At 34.2% G+C, this 25,217-nt stretch overlaps 1 long non-coding RNA gene across 1 annotated transcript; it reads right to left on the reverse strand.

Moving 5' to 3' along the window:
- Positions 1 to 3,399: 3,399 nt before the first annotated feature.
- Positions 3,400 to 24,711, reverse strand: LOC118022462. Its single transcript, XR_004682499.1, has 4 exons — positions 24,566 to 24,711; positions 12,831 to 13,294; positions 7,739 to 7,980; positions 3,400 to 3,462 (listed from the first exon to the last, which is right to left on the reverse strand). It is a non-coding gene; the product is annotated as an uncharacterized LOC118022462 (long non-coding RNA).
- Between the last annotated feature and the right edge of the window lie 506 nt (positions 24,712 to 25,217).

A 25,217-nucleotide genomic window follows, 5' to 3' on the forward strand; every position in this document is an offset into this window, starting at 1 on the left:
CAGAGCCTGATGGGGCTCAACCCTGAGATCACACCTGAGCCAAAATCAAGAATCGGGCGCCCAACTGACTGAGCCACCCAGGTGCTCCAGGAAATTATTTTTAAATCTTTTCTTCAATTTAAAAGATTTTCTCTTTCCATTAAAATTTATAGCATCACTATCATTAAGTTTTCATATACTGTATATTTTAATACTATATAGGAATCTATTTGTAATAATATAGTTATAGCTATTTAATAAAATAAATTTACTATTTATTTTATGATGTAACTTGCAAACAGTATGGCAATTAAGTTAGACTTTCTAGATCATAAGATATGTAAGTTTTAGTTTCAATAGCTATAACATACTTCCTTGCAAAAGTAGTTACAGAAATGTAACATATGAGATTTCCCAAATGCTTGCCATCTGTGAATTGCATAATCATATCCTTTAAAACCTTTTCTATTAGATGGTTGGCTCTTTAATGTTGAATTATAAAAATTTTTAATATATTTGTGTTATAATACATTCTCTCAGATGTATCTTTATCCTGTTTAAACTGTCATTTGTCACAATGAAGTTTTAATATTAACATGGCCGTACTATAGTGCAGTAATAGTAATAGTATCATAATAATACTATCCTTTTTGTTTTAGTTTTGTTTTTTGTCATGTATTAAAACCATTCTTCTTTACCCCAGTAGCATAAAGATATTTATATATATTTTTAAAAAAGATTTATTTTTAATTCATCTTGAATTTATATTTTTTATAAATTTAGATTTTGTTACTCTTCTTGTAATATACTATAATTTTGTGACTTCAGTATTACTGATTTTTACTATTTTTTTTTAAAGATTTTATTTATTTATTTGAGAGAGAGAGAATGAGAGACAGAGAGCATGAGAGGGAGGAGGGTCAGAGGGAGAAGCAGACTCCCCGCCGAGCAGGGAGCCCGATGCAGGACTCGATCCTGAGAGTCCAGGATCATGACCTGAGCCGAAGGCAGTCGCTTAACCAACTGAGCCACCCAGGCGCCCTGATTTTTACTATTTCTGTAAAATTTTTAACTATTACCTTTCCAGATGTTACTTTGTCTTTATTCTCTAGTCTCCATTTTTAAACTCCTATTAGAAATATTTTGGCCTTCCCGGGCACCTGGGTGGCTCAGTCAATTAAGCATCTGACTTGATTTGGGCTCAGGTCATGATCTCAGGGTTGTGAGATAAAGCCCCACATTGGGTTCTGTGCTAGATGTGGAGCCTGCTTAAGATTCTGTCTCTTTCCCTCTCCCTCCCGCCCCCACTTTCTCTCTCTCTCTCAAAAAAAAAAGAGAGAGAAAAAGTAATATGTTGGACTTCCATTCTACCCCCTATATCTCTTAACTTCTGTCTCACATTTCTCATCTCTTTATCTCTTTTAGCAGTTTCTAGATAGTTTTCCCAGATCTAAATGTGAGCTATCAACACTCTTTCCTGTGTTCCTAATCAGCTGTTTGGCCAGTCTAGAGTGTATAATTTTCATTTGCACATTTTCATTTCTAAAAGATTTATTTGGTCCTTTTTCTCTTTTTACAATCTGCCTCTTTTTTATTCAGTGTTTTTTGCATTATGATTTAACTTCCTTCTTGTACTACTGTAACAATTATAATAATATTAAAAATATATCTTTGTTCTATTAGCTCAAACTCTTAGAAAGCTAACCTTGCTACTGTGTTGAATCTACTTCATGATACAGTTCTGTGGTCAAATGTTTTTACTGAACTATTACTTTGAAAGATATCCCCTTTCCTCCTGGCAAGCACCATTGTTCTGGATGGTGGAAGTGTCCTTATAGAGTCATTTGCATTTTTTCCCTACTAAGCTCAAGATGACCTCTCATAGACAACTTTTATGGTTATTTCTTGAGTTTGAGTTTTCACATCATGCAATAGTGTAATTTTAGAGTACTCTCATGAAAAGTTTTGTTTTTCATTTTGCACAGGAGAATTTTTTTCTACATAGAGCCCTGATTAGAAACAGCTTTATGGATCAGTGGGTATTTTTTCTTGTCCTTTATTCAAGGAGGCTACATTCATTCCAGAGTATTGGCTTTTTGAATGGGTCTCAGATAAGCCCTGGGTTAAAGTTGGTTTTATCACTTGTTTAGTAATTCCTTCTTTCTGGCATCTAGGAATGTTTTCTTTCTTTAGAAACTTAAACGCTTTCTTCTTCTCTTCTGTTCTCTTCTCTCTTCCTTTCCTTTCCTTTCCCTCCACCACTTCTCTTTCTTTCACTCTCTCAATTTCTTATTTTGTTCATATTTTGTCTCGTTAAAGGAAGGTTGCAGGTCTCACTATATTGTGTTACTGGTTATCTCTTTTTTTTAAAATTTTATTTTATTATGTTATGTTAATCACCATACATTACATCATTAGTTTTTGATGTAGTGCTCCATGATTCATTGTTTGCATATAACACCCAGTTCTCCATTTAATATGTGCCCTCTTTAATACCCATCACCAGGCTAACCCAACCCATCCACCCCTCTAGAACCCTCAGTTTGTTTCTCAGAGTCCATAGTCTCTCATGGTTCGTCTCCCCCTGGTTATCTCTTAATTCACTTTGACTAGACTCATTCTATACAATCCTAACATTTATTCTTGTCTGCAGCCTCTGCCTTTTCTAATCCACAGTATACACAGATTTAAGTTCCCTCTTCCTAAACAATACCATTAGCATACTGAACACTGTAATTCTACTTTTGTTTTTGTTTCTGATCTAATTTGCAAAGCCAAGTTTACCGTAGGAATTAGCATGTAGTTCAATGTACCTACAAAGTGTTTTTGAGAATATTACATTCCTTCTTAACTATGAAAATAATCATTAAGAGGGCAATGCACTAAGTAATCATAAAAGAAAGGAGGATTACTTATAATTATCATAGTTGAGATTCTACACTAAAGTAATGATTAGCTATTACTGCCTCTTTGAAGACTATACTTAAATTTTATTGACTCTCAGGCAACTATTTGGAAGTATCTCATTGGTGATATAACAGATCCTGTTTCTAAATTTTTAGAAAGTAGTAATCTTAACTTTTGTTATGTATTCTAAAAGAGAGAAAGAGTGAAGTACCTTATCTAAAACACTTGGTTTTGTTATGTATGAAATTGACCGATCTTTTATTAACATACAACTATGACTTTTCTGATGTTTTCCTTCCATCCAAGTTTAAATCAGGTCAGTTTAAATTAATTAAATTTTCTGATAGTATATACATCTCTGTTAGAAGGAATTAAACCTGGTTGTAGTTTCTACTGAAAAAGTGCACCACAAATAAAAAAATGCTCACCAGTAATGTCAATGAGACATTTACATCCAACAAGATCCAATTGGGTTTGGTTCTCCTTGACATAGGTTCTTTCTTAAGTTGTGCTTCTCCAAAATATTCCATCATTCTACACAGTAGTCTGTATTCTTAGGCCTCATTCATGACTCACCTAAAGGGTTGTACAATTTTACTCATAAAATTTTTAAACAACGTGATGGTACATACAATACTAAAATATTTCTGATTTGTAAATTTTATATTTACAACAATTCTAAGAGTCCGGTATAGCTTTTAGCATAATTTTACCAATGAAGAAACTTGCTCAAGACCACACAGCTGAAAAGTGGTGCAGTCAGGATTTGACCCAGTCACTTTACTTACTGATCCCTTGCACTTGACAACTGAGCTGTACTGTTTACTAGTTCCATTACACTATGTAACCGAATTGCAACTCTTCTATCGAACTGGATGATTTTGTCTCCAACTTAAATATAGATCTAGTCTTTGTGAAGTATTTCTGATGAACAATTTATTAATATGACTAATTGTTATTGAATTAGTATCTTCGTTATAGAATTATTTTATCATTATTTACTATTTTCAAAAGCCTTGAAAAAAATCTATTGTCCAAATAATCTCTTTACACAGGAAAATAAGTTTGGCATTGCCCTTAATTTCTGACACCAGAGGAAAACTGATTATAATACTTAGAAATTAATCAATGAATGCAATTAAAAGACAAAATAAACAGTTGATTGTATCAATGCACATTCCTCTTTATAACCTGCAGATGTTCACAAAGTAATTGAAGAAATAAATTTTATCTCCCCAACTGATGAAATGTATTCACAACTAGTTGCTCCCCTTGCTACAACTGTTAAGGGCTTTTTATTTATCTGACTGTTGGGGTTGAGATCTGATCAAAGGGTTTGAGAAACTCCTCCACCTAAATGGAAGGAAATATGTTTTCATAAACCCCAGATTCTAGTACTGAGTTTCGTCATGAACTCTATGATAAAAAACAAGTAACAGTCAGTATGCTGAATCTATGTGTTTAAAGTTACCAGTTTTAATGTTTGGAGACATTCTTGTCATTATCACATAACCTGAGTTACATAAAATATGATTCAAATCCTCTATGGAAACATTTCAAAATGTAGTATGTGTTAAGTTCTTGCATTTCCCAAAGGTGATTAAAAGAATAGGGCTAGAAAAATGGTGTGCTTGGTAAATCCTGGAGTTTCACACCCGCATCACCCATTTTTGCATTTAAACTGATCATCTTCTGGCAGCAGATGGGTAATAGGATGAAAGTTTTCAATATGGTGTGGCGGGCATATATATTTCCAGACACAACATAAGAGAGTACAAAGCAGCGTTCTTAATGTGATTAACAAAGAGGCATGGAATCTGCTATCAATCTTCCTTGTTACTGTCGTAGCACTTCCCAGGACTGTTAGAGAAACTTTACAATAGCTGAATGCATGTTACACATACAGATGGGGAAGTGCCTCAGGCAGTTTGGCAAAATTTACTAGGAGTCCATTTTTTGAATTTCTGCCTTCTGAGTCACCATTTCATCTGAGTCTGATATTTTCATCTCAGAAGTTCTGCTACCTTAATGTTGACATGGCAAATAAAGACTTGGCTGTGTCATCATCCCATAACCACATTTGCTGCATTTAAAAAATTTTATTATACACAATATGCTTTACTGAGATTAACACTAAATTACAAGATGGAAGCTTATTTTAATCTATTTGGAGGCACATGTTTTTCCCCTGTAGTCTAGGGAAACTCCTTCCTCAATCTCAATTTTTCTAATTGCAGGAAGAAAAAAAGGTTATTTCTATCATGAAAGTTTTTTGTGAACAATGTTCTGATTTATCATTTCAGTAAAAAGTTGTGAATACTTCATATGAGCTACTATTTGCAGAATCTTGTTAATTATAAAGGACAAAAAAATGTAGGAACACCATTCAAAGTAGTGCCTGTGCTGAGGAGAGGTTTGTTTGCTCACTTATTGTTTATTTTAACTCAATCTTTACTAAAAAAGCTCTTTGCTTTGAGTAGCTATTAATCTTTGTTTCCAATCGGAACTGTAATATTAAAGGGATGATTTTAAAGGCTAAGATTTCCTGAAAAAAAGTCTTAGAATAATATTGAATGGATTTTCTATACATGTAAACTATGGAGGATTTTCCTTGGGCTTGCATAACTGCTGGATTAGGGTCCTATTTAACCCATCATGATTGCTAGTTCCAAATTGGAATAGAAAAAAGGTGAGATTAAGAGCCTGGGTGGAGGGTCTGGTGTTCATTCAGAGAGATGGAAAACAGAAAAAAAGTGAATGACAACCAAGATACATTTTTTAGGTGAAACAGAGAAGTTGAGGGGCAACTTTATATTTAAGGTTCATCATAAATACAGAGTAGAATCATTTCAAATGTGTATGGGAGCTTACTCTAAAGAGACTTGAAAATATTTGAAAGGGAAAATACTGGAATTGTGAAATCCCAGTTTACTTAGCTGTGATGCAGAGCTACATGAGATTTGGTAGCTTGGATTTGTAGTGCACACAATCAACTTCTTTTTGGTTCTTTTCCACAGCACTGCTCAGAGATTAGGAGAAGGCTGGAGGGATTAAGGGGCAGTTATGACAGAAAGTCAAGAACATGGAGATTCTGGAGTTAAGCAGAAGTATAGAAGGAGATCAAGTCTCTGCGTTGTTAATAGGTTGAAGACAAAATTCAGTTTATGAGAAAATAAGAGATCTTAGGTTAATAAGTAGAGATCAGAAAAAGATAATTTCAGAAATCATGATCTTGAAAGAGGGAGAGATTGGAATAATGATGACTCCAAATATGTAGCCTATTTATACCATAAAAATTGTATCATTATTGAAATTCAGAGACACTGAGAATTCAAGGAATTATAAGAGCAGGTCATGAAGCTACCATATTTAAATAAGTTTGGATCTTTATTTTTAAACGTTATACATAATTTACAAAATGCCAGACCTAATTATCAAGTGCATTCTTGAATATTAATTTCACTCAAAGGATATTTTAAGGGCACAAAATTATTTTCAGACATCTTTTTTTTCTATTCAAGGCAGAAAACCAGCCTGAATGATTCCCTTAAAGAGGAGAGAATTTTCCTAAATTAGGAGACATTAGGTGTATGGAGATACTTTTCTTTTTACAGAGGAAGGGGCAGGTTCAGACATTCTATATGGTTTTTAAAAAAGAATAAAGCCACCCCTACTTTAAATACATCTTTTTAATATCTTGCCCTCGTTCAAAAAAAAAGTTGACTGTTATATTTAATTTTATTTTCATTAATAACCATTTAAAAGTAATTCACTTTCTCTTCATTATTTTTTTTCTTTTTTCTTTTTGCTCTGACACTTTAATCTTGTGACATCTTTCAACACATAATTAAAAACAACTCTGCCTTTTCCTGGTTTCCTCATTTCTGAGTACTATGGCAACGGATGCTAGTTGACTTAGTAAAACTTAAAAATGTCACATTGCTCTTCATTCTTTGATGAATGCACATTCATGAATACAGCTCGATGCAAAAGAAATTAAAGGCAGTCTTAAAAAGAATCATAACCAAAGTCACCCTAAGATGATATTCCCCAGGTGTTATATTTAGAGCAAAACATGGCAAGCCATTCCTGGTATTAAAAAGACAAGTCTTTTTGTCTCTGAGAATGATTAGCAATCACTTTTAGAAACATTTTTTATGAAACACAAAATTTGTGTAAATAAATCTTAATTTCAAATTACTGAATTCACTCAGAATGTATTGTTTCCTCCAAAACTAATGAAATCCATTAAAAACATAAAATGAGGAAGAGACAAATGATAAATTATTTAATATACATAGAAATTACAAGTTAAATCTAATGTCATTGACACATATAAAATACACAACTTTTAAGTTATTTAATTTTAACAAGAAGTTGCAATACAAAAACATATTTAAGAATGATTTGCTGGCTGTATAATGGTCAATACTTGCTCACCAAACAGAGACTGATTCAATATTTCATTAATAATCTATTCCCAGATGGCTATATAGAATTGTAATAATAGTAATATTGGATATTATTTTCAAATTTAAGTAAAAAATAATTCATTACATTTTTGAGTATATACTTTATCATTATTTATATACATTTTCTGGTTTTGCTATAATTTTTAGTAAAGATTCTATATTAAATAATATGAGCCCTCATATTTGCACAGGGTGCTATTAACAAATTATATTCATCTGCCATGACTTCATTTCTTCATTTCCCATTCTAATTACCTCAATATCTGTGCAATGTATAAGTGGCATATTTTAGTCCTTACATTTTACAGTTGGGGAAATCAGATTTGAAAGCTTAACATTTGAAATTACAAAGTTATGAAGTTAGAAAAATAAAATATTACCTAGTCCTTCAACTTTATATTTAAGGGTCTTATTATCCTAGGTCTTCCATGTCTATACCTTAATTAAATACATCTTCTAAATAGTCAATATTCCTTTGTAAACTCGAAGCTGTTAAATAAGAATTTTCTACAGCAGCCATCAATGAAGACAATCAGTGACTACCAGCCATCATAACCTTGTGCGGGATGTTCCCGGGCTACGCAGCACAGAGAAGTCTTTGAAGTCCATGAAAATGCCATATCTGAAAGAAACAGAGGTAATGATAAATATACCCAAGAATTTGCTCACAGTTATTAATTAATTAATCCTAGTTCATTGAAAGGCATGATAAATGTACAATAAAGTTAAAGTTTAAGGGGAAAGCTCCATTTCTATATAAATAATTTGAATGCATCAAAGAATGCTATTCTATTTAAAGCCAGCATTCAGAGTACCTACACTAGGGAGCTCAAAGTAAATTTCCTTCTAGCAATCCCCAGTAGCCCAAGGACAGACAAAAAGCTTAAAATTAGTCTATAATGGAAGCTAAAAACATGGAAATTAGTGCAGTTTTAAAAGGCAATCATTCTCTGCAGGAAAAGGTCATAAATGAGGTTCATGTAAGTGAAGCTTAAAATAAATAGTTTGAGCTTCCAAAAGGGATGCATCTTGGCCACACAGTCACACAGGGGACCTGGGGGGAAAGCTCATTAAAGAGAGTGCCAAGACTCATTTAAGAAGCAGTAATAGTGAAGGGGTTAAGAGTGAGAAATCGGAAATAAGACAGATTGGGTTCAAAGCTCAGCTCTGCCAATTTGTAGCATGTAAACTTAATAAAATGTCTTAACCTCTTGTTTCTTACTTTCTCCATATGTAAGATAGGAATGAATAACAACCAATATCACAGGGGTATGGTGAACAATACATGTGTTAATAGAATGAAAGAAAATAGATCATTTACTTGGGCCCCATCAATAAAAATATTTTCAGGCTATGTGACACTCTGGGGATAGTCAAATTAGCAAAGTAGCTCTCAGCAGCAGGTATTCCTGATGTTCCCTCAGTAATGCCTCACTTGTCTGCAGAGCAACATAGAAAACCATCTACTGGATTGCACTGAATGCATTTCAAAGGGTATACTAATATCAGAAAATATAAAGAGAAAAATGGATTTGAAGGTATAGAACTAAATATGAATGGCTAAAATAAACCATAAATGTTCAAAGAAGTTTGAATATGCTGGGTATATAAAATACATATAAGTCAGTTAAGAGAAAAATAAATTCAAGAGATGAATAGGTACTTCATAAAATCTGGACTACAAATGGGCAAAATGATATAAAATATTTTCAACTTTATCATAAACTAAAGGTGAACAATAAAATCACTATAAGAAAGCATTATTGGGGCTCCTGGGTGGTGCAGTAGGTAAAGCGTCTGCCTTAGGCTCAGGTCATGATCACAGAGTCCAGGATCGAGACCCACATCAAGTCCCACATTGTGCTCCCCACTCAGCGAGGAGTCTGCTTCTCCCTCTCCCCGTGTCCCTCCCCCTCCTCGTGTGCTCACTCTCTCTCTAATAAATAAATAAAATCTTTAAAAAAATAAAAAAAACATTATTGATCATTACAAATGGCAGAATTTTAAGACGAAGCCAGCAGAAAGGAGCAAATAAGACACTCTCACAGTTTGTTGGTAGGCATGTAGAACTGACATGCACTCTCTAAATATCAACATGGTAAAATAGATTGAAAATCCCAAAATGTGGGATGCCTGAGTGGCTCGGTTGGTTAAGCGTCTGCCTTTGGCTCAGGTCATGATCCCAGGGTCCTGGGATCAAGCCCTGCATCAGGCTCCCTGCTTGGCAGAGGAGCCTGCTTCTCCCTCTCCCTCTACTATTCCCCCTGCTTGTGCTCTCTTGCTCTCTCTGTCAAATAAATAAATAAAATCTTTAAAAAATAATAAATAAATAAATAATAAAAAAATCCCAAAATGTGCATAGTATGTTACCATGTATTCTACTGTTAAGATTTACAGTTAGAAAATTACCAGATATACAATGTTCTTTAGCATGTTTATAGCTTGAAAGAAATGCAAACACTGATATGAGGAATTCTTTATCTCAGGAAACACCCTGAGGGTTGCTGGAGCGGTGGAGGGTGGGAGGGATGGGGTGGCTGGGTGATAGATGTTGGGGAGGGTATGGGCTATGGTGAGCTCTGTGAATTGTGTAAGACTGTTGAATCACAGACCTGTACCTCTGAAACAAATAATACATTATATGTTAAAAAAAAAAAAGAAGATAGTAGGAAGGGAAAAATGAAGGGGGGGGGAATCGGAGGGGGAGATGAACCATGAGAGACTATGGACTCTGAGAAACAACTGAGGGTTCTAGAGGGGAGGGGGGTGAGGGGATGGGTCAGCCTGGTGATGGGTATTAAAGAGGGCATGTATTGAATGGAGCACTGGATGTTATATGCAAACAATGAATCATGGAACACTACATCAAAAACTAATCATGAAATGTATGGTGATTAACATAACATAATAAAATAAAATTAAAAAAAATGCAAACAAAATAAGAATACTTCATAATAAGATTGATTAATTAAATATATTGAAAAAATATTTATGCAATGAAATATCTGTTAATCTTTAAAATAATAATGTAAATCTATATTAATTGGCATGGAAAACAATGCATGATTTAATATTAAATATGCAATGCGGGTTACATAACTGTTATATCTCTTTAAAAAAACACACAGAAAGAGAGAAATAAGGAGAGAGGGAGAGAGCAAGAAAAAGAAAGAGGAAGCAGATAAATCAACACCAAAACTAGACTGATGAGACATACATAGTTTATGTTGTCTTCATTATACTTTTCTTTGTTTTCAATACTTTTTGTGGCAACTTATATTTAGTTGCAAATAAAAGCATTTCCATTAAATAAGGATAAAAAATGTTTTGTCAATAGCTTTCTAGATAAAATCATCTGGGTCAGAACACAGCCTTCTGCTCCAGACCAAAGAATCTCAATATGGTAGCTGAAAAGTAACAAAATAACATTCACCGTGTTTCATCTATGAGGCAGTGATCCTTTAAAACACAGAATAAAATGGTTCATCTTCCTGGAATGTCATTTTGCTCAAGGATTTTGAGAAAAATGACTTTCTGTGCTGTTAAAATGTTTTGCGGTAGACATCGGGGAGGGTATGTGCTATGGTGAGTGCTGTGAATTGTGTAAGACTGTTGAATCACAGACCTGTACCTCTGAAACAAATAATACATTATATGTTAAAAAAAAAAAAAAAGAAGATAGCAGGAGGGGAAGATGAAGGGTGGGAAATCGGAGGGGGGAGATGAACCATGAGAGACTATGGACTCTGAGAAACAAACTGAGGGTTCTAGAGGGGAGGGGGGTGGGCGATGGGTTAGCCTGGTGATGGGTATTGAGGAGGGCACGTTCTGCATGGAGCACTGGGTATTATACGCAAGCAATGACTCATGGATCACTACATCAAAAACTAATGATGTAATGTATGGTGGTTAACATAACATAATAAAAAAATAAAAAAATAAAAATAAATAAAAATAAAATCTAATCTCCTTTAAAAAAAATATTTTGTGACATAGGAGCATCTTGTCTCAAAAATGTGTATGCTTCTGGGTTTTTCCAATGTGTTCATTAGTGTGGTTTAAAATTTAAAAAAATGATGGATAGGTATTCTTTTTTGAAAATTCATATTCTTAGACACATTGATAATGAAAGTGGAACTAATTTTTAAAGCTTGCTTCTTCACACACATGCAGGCTTACTTAGGTAAATGTGTATTGGTAGGCAAGGTTTCTAAGCAGGTTTGAATGATAGATTTTTCTCATGAAGAGATAATTAGAAACAAAACCACAAATACATTGTAAAGAACTGACTTAATATAAATGAAATCACTGTAATGGAAGAGAGCTTCAGAAATGATTACATTTAGTAGATTTTATTTTCAGAGCTAAACCATTTTTGCAAGCACAACTGACTGCAGAAAATTAGGTTTGAGAGAAGTATAAAGTTGATTTTGGGACAGACTGATTATTTGAGATATTTAGTTCATTTACATGCTTAGAAGATACACAATTATCCGTCATCTCTATCCACAGAGAAAGTGTTTTGACAAATATTTTCCTGAAATCAGAAAATATGTGGAGAGACTAGTGAATCAGAATATTTCCATGTGTCAATTTTCAGCGTACTTGTTCCTCAGACTACGTCTTCCAGTTTAAAACCAATTATAAGGGTTTTTAGCCTCTTTGGAACCAACTATAAATATTTCAGTATACAAGTGACATACTAATGATGATGTTGGGATCTAATATTTTAAGATCTTGCCAAAATCATATCTTTGTCATTAAAATGGACTTGTGTATCCCCTCTGATTCTCATAATTGTCTCTCATCCAGATAACATTCCTGAGTATTTATTGGATGGTTTAGTAAGTTTGTATTAAATAAATACACTACTCTTACCCATGCTCTATCTACTGCAAATTCATCCCACTCTTCAACCTTGCTCCCTGTCACCTTCAGCTTGCAGTAAAAGTTAGAAGACCCGATTTGTCCCATCTTTCTTACTGGCTCAGTGTGGAATTTGAGTAAGTTGGACCCTTTAACTTGGCGGAATGTTATGTGAGTAATTTATAGTCAGGAATAATATTAAACTGTTTTTTCAAACCTGAGGATTAGTATGAGGTTCTTTCGATAAAGTATATCTTTTTTCTTCTCTCACATCTTGTTCCTTTCTATCTCACAGTAAGTACAGCAAGTAAAGTCGCTTAATAAGTGCAAACCCTAAGTCATTCTTGCAAATAGCAGATACTATTTTCTCCCACATCTTGTTTTGCCTTTTCCTAGACTTTTCACTTCTCTACCACTTGATTAAAAAAATCAAAAGATCTAACAATCTGTTAGACTTTAGGCAAGTCATTTAATGATGCTAGGTATCTTGATCAGTAAAAGAGGACTGAGCATGGCTAGATTACAGAGTTCTTAGGGTAACAATGCAATTAAGAAATGTACTTGCAAATATATATTGTAAAGATCAATATCATAAATGTTTCTTACCTTTGCAGTTTCTTTTTATTCCATGATATAAGCATTATTTTTTATAGAGTTTCACGCTTTTGTCATGTAACACCTGTATATTAAAAGCTATTCAACATGTTACTCATGTATGAGACTCCAGGATATGATATTTCATTCAGAAGTACTGAACGAAACAATGCCACCATAGTCTATTTCTGGTTTTTCACTTTAGCAAGTTGCTTATTGAGAAGAATGGTTTCACATGAAAAATGACTGGACTTTTATCAGTTATGCTTCCACGAAGAATATTTAAAAAGCAGTCCTTTAAAAAATGATGTGGGTTATTTATAACTTCCCGTATTCCTTTCGTCTTAATGGCAACACAATATATGATATTTTATAACCCCTGTGATTTCCATTATCAGTCTGCAACTCTGCATTTCTTTCTTTGTTGACTCATATACTTGCAAATTATTTATTCATCCCAAGATATATCCATGCAGCTGAAAGAAAAAGAATAATGTCAAGGCTGAGCCTGAGTAAAAGTGACTCAGTAAAAGGCACATAAATCTCTCCTTTTTCTCCCCAGGTCTCAACATAATGTAGTAGCAAAGTTTTAGAATAACTTTTGAAAATCCTGAGAGATGATTTCTGTGAACTAAGCGTTCACTGTCTTTTCTACCTTGCCAACATTAACTCCACTTTGTTTTCTATTCCGGGCAGTGTGTAGCTATGTTGTAAATAAGTAGGTTTTATCATTTTTGGACATTTCCCATGGAAGACGGGATTCTTCTCATTTGGATTTTTATTTGTTTTTGTAAATTTAGAATTTCATGTGGATGTCTTTGGAGGAGAGCTTACCAGGAAATCTTTATTTTCAAGAATATTGTTTCTGTAAGCTTTCCTAGCCTTTGTCTTATTTTTACTTCCTTGGACAACTGGTTTCATTTGATTGTTTTAAATTACGATCCATGCTATTAAAGGTTACCATCCTCAAACTTATTTCCTTGAGAACTTTTCACTTTCACATATTGTGTTTATAAGGCTATAACTGACTTTCTAAAATTACTTCATACTGTTATACTAATCAGTTACAGAGCATTCAAAGAATACCAGATCCAAGGATACTTCTGTGCATAAGGTACTCTCTGGCAGTAAGAATCTGTCTGCATAATGACATTGAACTGACTCTGGAACACAAATGAACTAGTCGAACTTGCTGTTTATTATCTTCATAAGAGAGAGCTATATATTTGCTTTCAAAGGCATTAGCCCATGTTTGATGACTCTTAGCATTGAGATGACCTTCCTGCATGAAGGTAACATAATTTTCCAGTCATGTATGTTGTCCAAGTGTTAATAGACATATGCTGGAATCAAGTCCATTTTTTCATTTGTAACAAACCACCAATATATAAGTGAGCAGAACAATATAAAATACATAATTTTAGGATACCAGTTAACTTCATAAATACTAAGGACACAATGTACATCATAAACTTTCTGGTAGTGGAAATCTCAAAAGTAAAGGCCTGAATGATGGTGATTTCACATGGAGTATAAAGACGGGAGGTGTTGTACAGCAGCACAAAGAAAACAAAGACCATCAGATTCAATCTAACTAACAGTTAGTAAGCATCTACGATGCAGAAGACATTCAACAAGAAAATAAAGTAAACATAAAGATAAAGAAAATACCGCCTGTGTTCCTAAGAAACTTACAGGGGGGCACAGAAGTGCATCGGTACAATGGACTGCATGTTGTACATGAAATCTAATGCAAAGGAACAAAACAAGTGCAATGAGAGCAGGGAGAAAGAAAAACATTAATTATGATCTAGAGAATCAGGGAGCCTGGAGATTGGTGCATGGATGAGATTCCCATCAATGATATAAAGAGACACTCTTTTTAAAGATGGTGGTGGGAATACAGGAACAAAACTGACAATGTACAGTGTATAGGTAAGAATGATGAGAAATCATGAGCACCTTAGAAAATAGTACATGAATGACAGGAAGTTCCTATCAGGTTGTAAGGATATGAGGAAAAGCTTCAGTAAATTCAATAATAATATATGAATTTCTATACATAGTATGGATTCAAAAATTTTAGAACAGGAAAGTTGTCAGAATTACACTTCAGAATTGCCATTCTGGAGACCCTACAGGTCAATTGAATGAGACACTGTGGAAAAGGAACGCATTTAAGAGACACTTGGAATAATCTAAATGAGAGATAAAGACAATGTAAACAAGAAAAACAGCTGGTTACGTTGCAGTTAAAGAATTTATTTATTAGCTATTTCAAATTGAGAAAGAGGAAAGGTTTAAAAGGGAATCTATGGGGCGCCTGGGTGGCTCAGTCGTTAAGCGTCTGCCTTCGACTCAGGTCATGATCCCAGGGTCCTGGGATTGAGCCCCGCATCGAGCCCCGCATCGGGCTCCCTGCTCTGCAGGAAGCCTGCTTCTCCCTCTCCCACTCCCCCCTACTTGTGTTCCCTCTCTCGCTGTGTCTCTCTGTGAAATAAATAAATGAAATCTTAAAAAAAAAATAAAAATACAAGAGACTCTAAAACTTCAAAGCCTAAGGACCATAATAGGCAATTAAGGATGTAAGGATGCATGGGACACAATAACAACAAATATATATGTGTGTATGGGTGTGTGTGTGTGTGTGTGTATACACATATAACTTTGACATATGTTGGTTGAGGGCTACGGGGGTTCAGCTGACTGGGTAGGACTGGGTAGATCTTGGCTGGGCTTACATGTATATTTATGTTATCTGTCTGTGTCAGTCTGGGACATTCTGATCTAGTGTGGTCTCAGCTGGTTGACTCAGCTACACTTCATGGGTTTCTCACATACGCAAGTCTCTTACAGTCCTCCAGCGAGCTAGACCTGTTCTCTTCACAAATTCTCATAACAATTTACAGAAGCAAAAAAGGAAGGGAAAATGTGAAGGCACTCTTTCAAATCCCTGCTTGCGTCAAATTTATCCCAGTGTTCAAAGCAAGTAACATGGCCAAGGATAGAATTCTCTTGAGAGCATATTGCCAAAGGGCATGGTAATTGATTAGGCCATGGATAAAATCAAGCGGGTTTCCTCTTTTAGAACATGAGAAGCATATTCTCAATTAAATTCCTAATCAAAGAGATTAAATTTTCTTAATCCCTGTGGATATCAATATCTATTCTACCCTCACATAGTTTGAAAATTTGGCTGGCTATCTTATATAATTCTGGATTGGAAATCATATATTAGTCATAAATGTAAAATTCGCCTTTCATTGTCCTTTAAGGTTCAATATTGCTATTGAGAAATTCAGTGCAAATCTATAGCCTAGAGAAAAATTTCAATAATTGTTAATGTTTCTGTTTTTACTTTACACCACTAAATCATCACTAAATCTATATAACAAAGGGGTGGCCAACTAAAAGAAATAAAAGCTAAAATGAATTAGCTTTTGGGGAGTGGGACTGAGGAGTACAATGGGTATGCTTTCTTTCATTATAGCCTTTTAAGAGTAAATATATATATATTTATTTATTTATATCATGAGTGTGTATAAAGTATTTTTGGTGTGAGAATTGCCAAATTTTTCTGGGCCTGGACTTGTGCAGAAATCTTATCAAGAAAGAGTTCCCCACGCAAAAGTAAATTTTAGCCTAGACTCTAATTTCAGTATCACGTATACTGAAATATATGATTCTGAATTAATAAGCTGGTGTTTGTACATGAATGCACGGATTATAGCTGTCATCCAAGGAAAATACTTCTTTTAAGATTGTAAAAATAGAACTTTTTCTTTTATCTGAGGAGTATATGGGAAGAAAATACATGACTGGAAATTCAAATGTATCATTTAAAAAAACAAAGTTAGGTTTCAAAGTCTCATTTAACTAGAGGATAAAACTTTTAAGTATAGTGTGATGTAAATGTGCCCAAGTAAATCACTGTACTTTGATGGAGCAAAGATTATTATTTAAAGTAAACCCTTTTCTCCTTCTTTGTGAAACAGACATTACAACAAGAGATAAGTAAGCTAACAACACAGTCATTAAGCGAGGATAAAAATATTTAGTGATTCTGCATTTTATGAGAATGTATTAACAACTTCAAGTTTATCAGCCCCACAATTTCCTTCAGTCCCCCTCAAACACATAAAGAAGGCTTCAATCTCAGTAAGCACAGGAACGTACAAGTTCATGACAAACCAGCTAATTTCCATGGTTCACATTTCCTCCCTAAGTCCTCACATAGACATTGTGGAATAGAAAGAGTGATTTCTCTGTCCACCCTCACCCATTTCCAATCACATTGTGAGCCCCATGTGCATATATGTATCTATGTATTAAAAAACCACTTCCAATCTCTCTCATCTTTAACTTATCCATATTTGGTAGTCCAAATTATTCAAATTGATCTTATACAAATTCTTAAAATGGCCAATGATCTTCCACATATAACACTTTGCAATTTGTTATTGCCTAGTTACAAAAAGAGAAACTTAAAGCAATGGGACTGACTGCACTATTTTGCAATGTATCTGCTAACCTGTGATTTCCTGTGAAACCAATGTAAAGAACCATGAATATTTGTTTCCTTATGTTTAATGAGATCCTTACTTCTGTAAGTTACAGTGGATGCCTGAATTCAACTAACATACGTATTATTTGTATTGAAAGAAAATAAAAGATAGTCTCTATTGCTATATGTAATTCTATATACATCAAAGGCAGAATTGAAAATATTCTTCTTCTTTTGTTGCAAAAATGTTGAAGAATGGCATTCATAAGAACTCACATTGATATTCACCCCAGATTAGGTCTGAGTATATATGAAAATGCAGAACCAATAACTCCTGTTACTGAAATTGAAAGAATTAAAAGGAAACAGGACTCATCTGAGTTGACAATAATTCATGGATATGGAATATATACAAGAGAAAATAGTCCATTATTTAGTCACATGAACTGAGCAGAGTTAAGAAGTAACAGATAACCCAGGACACCTCTCCAACCATCAAAATTCAAGTAAGAAATACATAAAGTTTAATATAAAATATAAAAGAAAGTGGAAAATTGTGATAAATTTTATTTTTACTTCTGAGATCAGAGCATAACACAAATCTCAATTTTGCTTAAAATACATCTAAACTTGACATGAATTAGTTTCAACAATAAGCATGCTGGGAAGTTTGGTTTTGCCCAGTTACATATATGGTCATGAAGTTAAGTGAAACATCATTATATCATCACGTAAAAAATCTCCTCAAGATCCTTGTTTTCTGTGTATTTATCATCTTGGATATGATCTCAGTTGTTGGATATTTCAAGTTCTGGATTTCCATACTTTAAAATGGTCAAGACCTGTTGATAAACTCTTGTTTAATCCCACCTTATTTCTAAATGGTCTCATACAAGAACTGACCAAAGAGAACCATAATAAGACATGGCTTAATAGTTTAGATGAAATTTGGGCTTGGTTGCCCTTCTTAATCATAATGGCAAAAATGCCCAGATTTTCTTTGCAACCACTAATTAAAATTATTTTAAAAATTGGTGAGAGTGGATGAGGGAGCTACCATTATGCTATGCTGCCTGGGGTCTTTGTGAGTTTGTGTGCATGAGTATGTGGGGCGAGGTTGTCAGATGAGAGCACGGGGAACAAAACTGAGTTCTTGTCATACACTCTTATCCTAAAAGAGGGGCATTTTTGCAACATGAGTAGGAAGATAGATAGATAATAGATAGATAGATAGATAGATAGATAGATAGATAGATAGATAGATGATAGATAGATATAGTGATTTCAAAAATGAATGCATGTAACTTAATTTAATGACACACATTGTTCTTACTTTTCTAATTTCACCACAGACCAGTGAATGTTTGGTCTATACAGTGATGTAGAGGCAAGACAGCTCAATAACCATTTTGAACTGGTCTTTTTACCACTGACACAGAGAAATAACTCTGATGGCAAATGACTATAACCTGAGTAGAAACTACAGTTTCATCACCAAGTGATATCATCACATTGCACAGGTAGAACCTGGCATCAATTTGTTTGATATGCAGATATATTATGTATGACCCTGTGTTTGGTTTTTTTTTTTAAGATTTTATTTATTTATTTGACAGAGAGAGACACAGCAAGAGAGGGAACACAGCAGGGGGAGAGCGAGAGGGAGAAGCAGGCTTCCCACTGAGCAGGGAGCCTGATGTGGGGCTCGATCCCAGGACCCTGGGATCATGACCTGAGTGGAAGGCAGACGCTTAACAACTGAGCCACCCAGGCGCCCCAACCCTGTTTTGAAAGAAAAATAAAAAGAAAAAATGTTGTGTGGTCTGATATGATAATGGGAGTGAAGTAATGAAGATTATTAAGTGGGAAGTGGCAGAAATAACACAGAAGGAATACTCAAAAGCACAGATTTATACTCTGAAGCACTAGTTTTTATAACACTATCTACAAATATATCTAAATGGGACCTTATCTCTGAGGATGTCATCTTACATTTCTATTAGAAATTCCTGACTCTCTCTTCTCTGTTCTTCATATATTTAGATCAAAAGTTTGTGAGCTGTGCGAACTACAAAACATCTATGTTCACATAGAGTTCAATGAAAGAAGAGGAATTTTGCCAATTCCCCTAGGCTTGAACAACTTAAGGTCAAAGGAAAAAGCTAAAGAGACCGATTTACATGAAATTATTTTATTAAAAAGAAAACAGACTAATACACACTCTCATTGTTTATTCTTTCAGATTTGATGACGCCCACCTTCCTTCATTTCTTTACAATAGTCTCCAGCTTTATTTGGTTTTTATCTATTCTAGTTTTTCCAAAGTTGAACATTGACAATCCTTAAAATGATTATATTGTTATTCAAATGTGGGGGTTTTCATGTGTCCGTGGATGTATCTTCTTCTTCTTTACCTAGATTTACTTGACATTTTCAATTATGGGTTATAGATAGATGGGAATTTTAAAATATTAAATCATGTGTTTCTTTTGTATTGAAGGGACGTACTCACCAAGACATTTCTTTAAGGGAAAGAATAAGCAAGACCATATAAGAGAGGGGAGAAGCTACTAACCTAGGCCATTAAGAGCATTTTATTGACTCATCAGAAATTGGAAACTTCTTTCTCTTTCAGTCTTAGGATACATCATTCTCCAGGAGTCATTAAATAAGTTTTATATACAGAAAAGATAAAACTGATAACACGAGAATCTGTTGAAAGCCAGTTAAAATTTGTTCTATGAAATGTTTTTTTTTTCCCTGTCTTGATCTCAAAATATATTTCTCCTGCCTTAGTTGACTCAAGTTTAGCAAATGAAAACTTAATGGAGAGCATGGAGCACAATATGTCTTCACAATAGCGTGTTTACAGAACAAATTGATCCATTTTTGCAGCTGGAAATAAGAGTTCAGAGAGATTCTAAATGTCAGGAAACTTACAAAGTAAAGGCACTTTTAAAAATGCAGGGGTTTTTCTGTATATTAAGTAATCTCATGATTTTTCTAATTTTCCTAATTCCTTTCTATTCTACATATTTCCAAATACTCTAATAGGCCAATTAAAAATATATTGAGATATGTACAGAAAATAATCTGACGTAATATTAAGTATTAACTAATTAAACCTGATATAAATTTTAATTATTAAATAGTTTTTTGTATCCTTTAAATATCCTTCATAATTAGGATGATGTCCAAATAACCTTAAAAATAATTCTAATCATCAGCATATTTTATATTAATGACACTGTGTGGAAACCATAAGCCAGTGGAGTCAAGTGAGCAATGCTATTATTATAAAATTGTCAATGTAAGCTATTTACCACATATCAAATATAGTAAATATAGTAAATAGATTTAAGGCAATGTAACAACTAATGTGGTTGCCTAGAGTGTTAAGTTAAAATGGAATGTGAGGCTGTCATTTTTTTATTATTATTATTGAATGAGCACTAAGATTGATAAGCAATAGCTGCGATGGGAGAGAAGTTATAGCACTGCCACTTCAGATTTGCCATTTCTGATATAAAGTTAAGTTTAGAATTATTTACTATATAGAAAGTAAACTACATATGATCAGTTTCTATTAAAAAGAATTCTGTATTTGCCACATATTTTCAATTCCTTCTTTTCACTGGTGCTTTTCTCTGTGCCTTCAGATCTTTTTTGGTTCATTTCAAGGGAACAGTTCATTCACCTACATGTATGGCCCCATCCTGGAAGTTTTTCTTACCTGGAACTCCTCTGCCTTCAAAAAATGTAATGTATCCATCTTAACCATTCTCTACAGCTCTCAGTTATATCTTTATATCTAATGTAATTCTTCTTTGAACTCATGGAGACTCTACATCTTGATGCCATTATTTTATTCCACTTACCAACCCTCCATGAAGTTCTTGTTTTTCCTCTGTAGCTTAGATGCTATGATCTCTCATTTCAAACATAATTATGCCACAGAGAATAGAGGCTATCAGGAAAGTCAGCTTTCTTCTCCATGATTCTATCCTTTCCCCCAATTTTGACATTTGGTTTCTTTATACCGATCCTTACATGTTGTTCTTCTGACCCAAAAAGAATGCATCCATCTGAGGTTTACAGGCTGTTTCCTAACTATGCTTTAGAGGCGGTCTCCTCCTGCTTCTCCATAATGGTGTCACATAAATTTTCTTACTCTTCCTTATCTCCATCTCTACCAACATATTACCCTTCACAAATAAACATTCTTAGAGTCACTTCCTCTTAAAAAGCATAGCAACAAACACAGAAATACCTCTCCAGTCTATCATTTTCACTCTAATTATAGGCCGGTCTCTTTCCCTCCATTCCCAGGCAAACTTTTCCAAATTGGAGTTCATATTCTGTGATTTACAAAAAAAGCAGTCCATCATGGGGTTGGACAATAATGAGCCTTGAGGTCAGTGTGGGCTAGACTCTTTCTTGCTATATGGCATTGGGCAAGTTGTTTAAGCTGGCTTTGAAAGTTTTTACATCTATAAAAGGAGATAACACATTCTCTTTATGGATATGTGAGGACTAGACTAAATTATTTAAATTATGTAAGGAATTTAGTATACACAAGTGACAGCTTTTGTATTGTCCAGTTGATTCTTCCTTATCTTTTCCCACATCTTGTATCCACTCCTCATAGTGCTGTAAATCAGACTTTCATCTCTCACCTAAATCACTCAACAACCTCCTAATTTGTATTATAGCTTACTAGCAACTTATTCTAACCCATTTTGACACCCAACTACCAGAGAGTTTATTATTTTTAAAAGACACTGTCCCCGATTACCACCTGGTGGATGCTTTCAAGGGATTCCTATTATTAAGCAGTGGTCTAGCAAGTCTTCTCTAATTATTTGCATGAGAATTACCTGTGACGTTTGCTAAAAATGAATCTCTCAAAGGCAATTATTATATAACATTGCATTGTATGTTGGATTCTCATTTACTTTGCATTAAATGTAAGGCCCATTTCTATTGGCTTCTACTCTCCTTAAATATGATGTTATACCATACTGAATTTCTGTTGAAGAAACATTGCATCATATTGTATTGCCTTTGTATATAACTCTCCAGAAACCTGGAATATTTCCACCTTTATTTAATTAATTTTTCAAGATTCTCCTGCTTCCAGAAGTTTCCATTGACCATCAACTCCAATCTCTCCTTTTCTACCCTTGTATGAATTTAATGTCCTTAATGCTGCTTATTCTTATATCTATCATTATATATACCTCATTTTAACATCTTTCCCATCATATTGTAATTTTCTTTAAGAAAGTTGGAAAGAAGAGCCTTTTATCTCTACATCTTCAGCACCTAGCACACTGTATTATTCATAAGGACTGTACATTGATTTTGTCTATCATTACCTAGTTACTTATCTATTCACTTACTTATGTAATTGTCTATGCACTTATTTATTTGTGCAGTTCTTTATTTACATGTTCCTGGACCTATTATAGTAAGCATCAATTAGTTCATATAATTACATAAAATACGTATAATAAATTTATCAGCTATGTAGAAGGGAATAAACAAGGAAAGTTAGACTTTATTGAACCTACCATAATGACTTATATACCTGCATTATGATTTGTTCTTTACACACTAGACATTGTCCATAAGAAAATCAATATTATCAAATTGCTCAGTAAGAATTCTCCTGGAGCTCAGAAATACTGAAATTAATAAAGAACACCATCTTCAATACCATTGTTGAAAACCTATGTTAAGTTTAATAGAACCCCCACTATTCTATATTGCACAGCAATTAGATGGAGCCATCTGAGTTCTGTTCAATGTAATATGGAAAGCATTGAAGTTTATCCAATCTAGGCATGGCCTCTAAGATCCCTCTGATGAGGTATCTCATGCCTATTCTCCTCTGTCTTCTCTAGTCCAGATGGGGAACACTCAGTGGGAGATCTTGAGGACCTCACAGTGAGAAAGCCACTAGAATGACCCCAAGTATCTCAATTTACCAGACAGAAGGCTACCCAACTAGACTGAGATGGAAGACATAAATGAGTTTTTATGGTGTTCAGTAGCTAGAAATTGCGTGTGTGTTTTTTTAAATCTTGTAGCCATTAGCCAATTCTAGATTAAAAAAAAAAAATTGTCAAAGTAGATCTTTCAATGGGTTCCTTAGGATATATTTTTTTAAGATTTGTTATTTATTTATTTGAGAAAGAGAGAGCACATGTACAAGCTAGGGAAGAGGCAGAGGAAGAGGGAGAAGCAGACTCCCCATTGAGCAGGGAGCCCGATGCAGGGGCTTGATCCCAGGACCTTGGGATCATGACCTGAGCCGAAGGCAGACGCTTAACCAACTGAATCACCCAGGAGCCCCAGGATTTTTGTTTTTATAATAACTTTTACCATAACGTAATGGTAAAATAAAATGCAGTTTTTATTCCTGAAGCACCAATGAAATTAATAGGTACCGAGATTTCTGGTGATCTGGTACAATTTAAGAATATACTTTAAATGTATGGAAGATTTCATGGACTGACTTTTTATAGTAATCTTCTCTTGGTATTATGTCTTTCGTCTTGGCTTTTGATAAATATCCAATGGCCGTGAGGTATTGGGTGCTCCTTCAGTTTAAATAAAACCATAAACTAATTTATTTCTCTTCACTAAAGCCACAAGAAAAAAATGATGAAGAATAGAATGGAGGTCAAAAAACCTTCCACATATGAAGATGAAGCACCTCTTTAAACTGATTTAAGAGCATAATTTCAGGAATGTTCTCCCTATACTTTAAAGCTGTAGCATTAATCTTTCTGCTAATTCTGATTTCCACTGTATCTTTGGTGTAAGCTCTGAAATGCCCTGAGGATATAGAGTGACATTAGGTACAAATCTAGCTAGTAATTGGTGAAAAATCAGTTTTTTCTACTACTAGCAATCCTAATGGTATTACAGACATTTAAATAATGAGTAGAAATCCTGCAAACAGCAGTATCTTTATGTTACTTTTGTCTAACATAAGTTTTACAAGTTGACTCGCGCATTTCGAGGATACTAGTGACTTAAAACAAATACAGAAACACAGTTCCCAAATAGCCAGGGTAAATGCCTACAAATCAAGAATGAAATCACTGATAGGTTATCCTTTTAAGGATTAGTGATTGGGTTCAAGATGAGTAAAGACTAAATTTTATATTCTTATTCAAAACATTGCACCACAACCATCACTCCTTTTACCAAAGTCAAGCTGTCATTCACTCACAGTTCTGATCTTCTCATGAGATTTTGAGTATTTCCTGCTCACAGTTTTAATCTGGAGTGTGTAATAGGAAGTTCTTCCCAGTGTTTTCCTCTTATTCTCCATCTCCTGTAAAAGCTAAGGAAGGGTGGAGGCGTGTGAAAACAAAAACCTGTGGGAAACAAAACAGAACAAAACTCATGGGGAAATGAATGTTAATAAATATTTGCTATGTTCTGAGTAAAGAATTGGATCAATCTTTAGTTCATTCTACACAAGTCCCAATGATCCTTAGCTTTAAATAATTCAACTGCGAGGAATGCTATGGAATCACAATACAGAGCACAAATTTACAGGATGGGACTTGAGATTCTATTATCTTCTTCATTTATCAAATGGAAAAAAAATAACTGTAACTTTTTTTTCTTAAAAGTTCTATGGCTTCAATTACTTCAGTAAGCTATATTTAAGTTGTGTATATAAAACTGAAGAAGTACTTTCCATTAAACCATCCATAGAAAGCAGACTTTTTACCTGAGTCTCATTGCCTTTGCCTAAGGGAATGAAAACATAGGTACAAGTCCTTCTACCTCTTGAGTATTTTAAGTACCACGTGTGGTCATTACCTTACCAGTCTTTCTCTCATTTGCATGCATCTCGGCCTCCATTTCATTAA

Source organism: Mirounga leonina, unplaced genomic scaffold (assembly GCF_011800145.1).
Source record: "Mirounga leonina isolate KUSES-001 unplaced genomic scaffold, KU_Mleo_1.0 Mir_176, whole genome shotgun sequence".
Lineage (NCBI taxonomy): Eukaryota > Metazoa > Chordata > Mammalia > Carnivora > Phocidae > Mirounga > Mirounga leonina.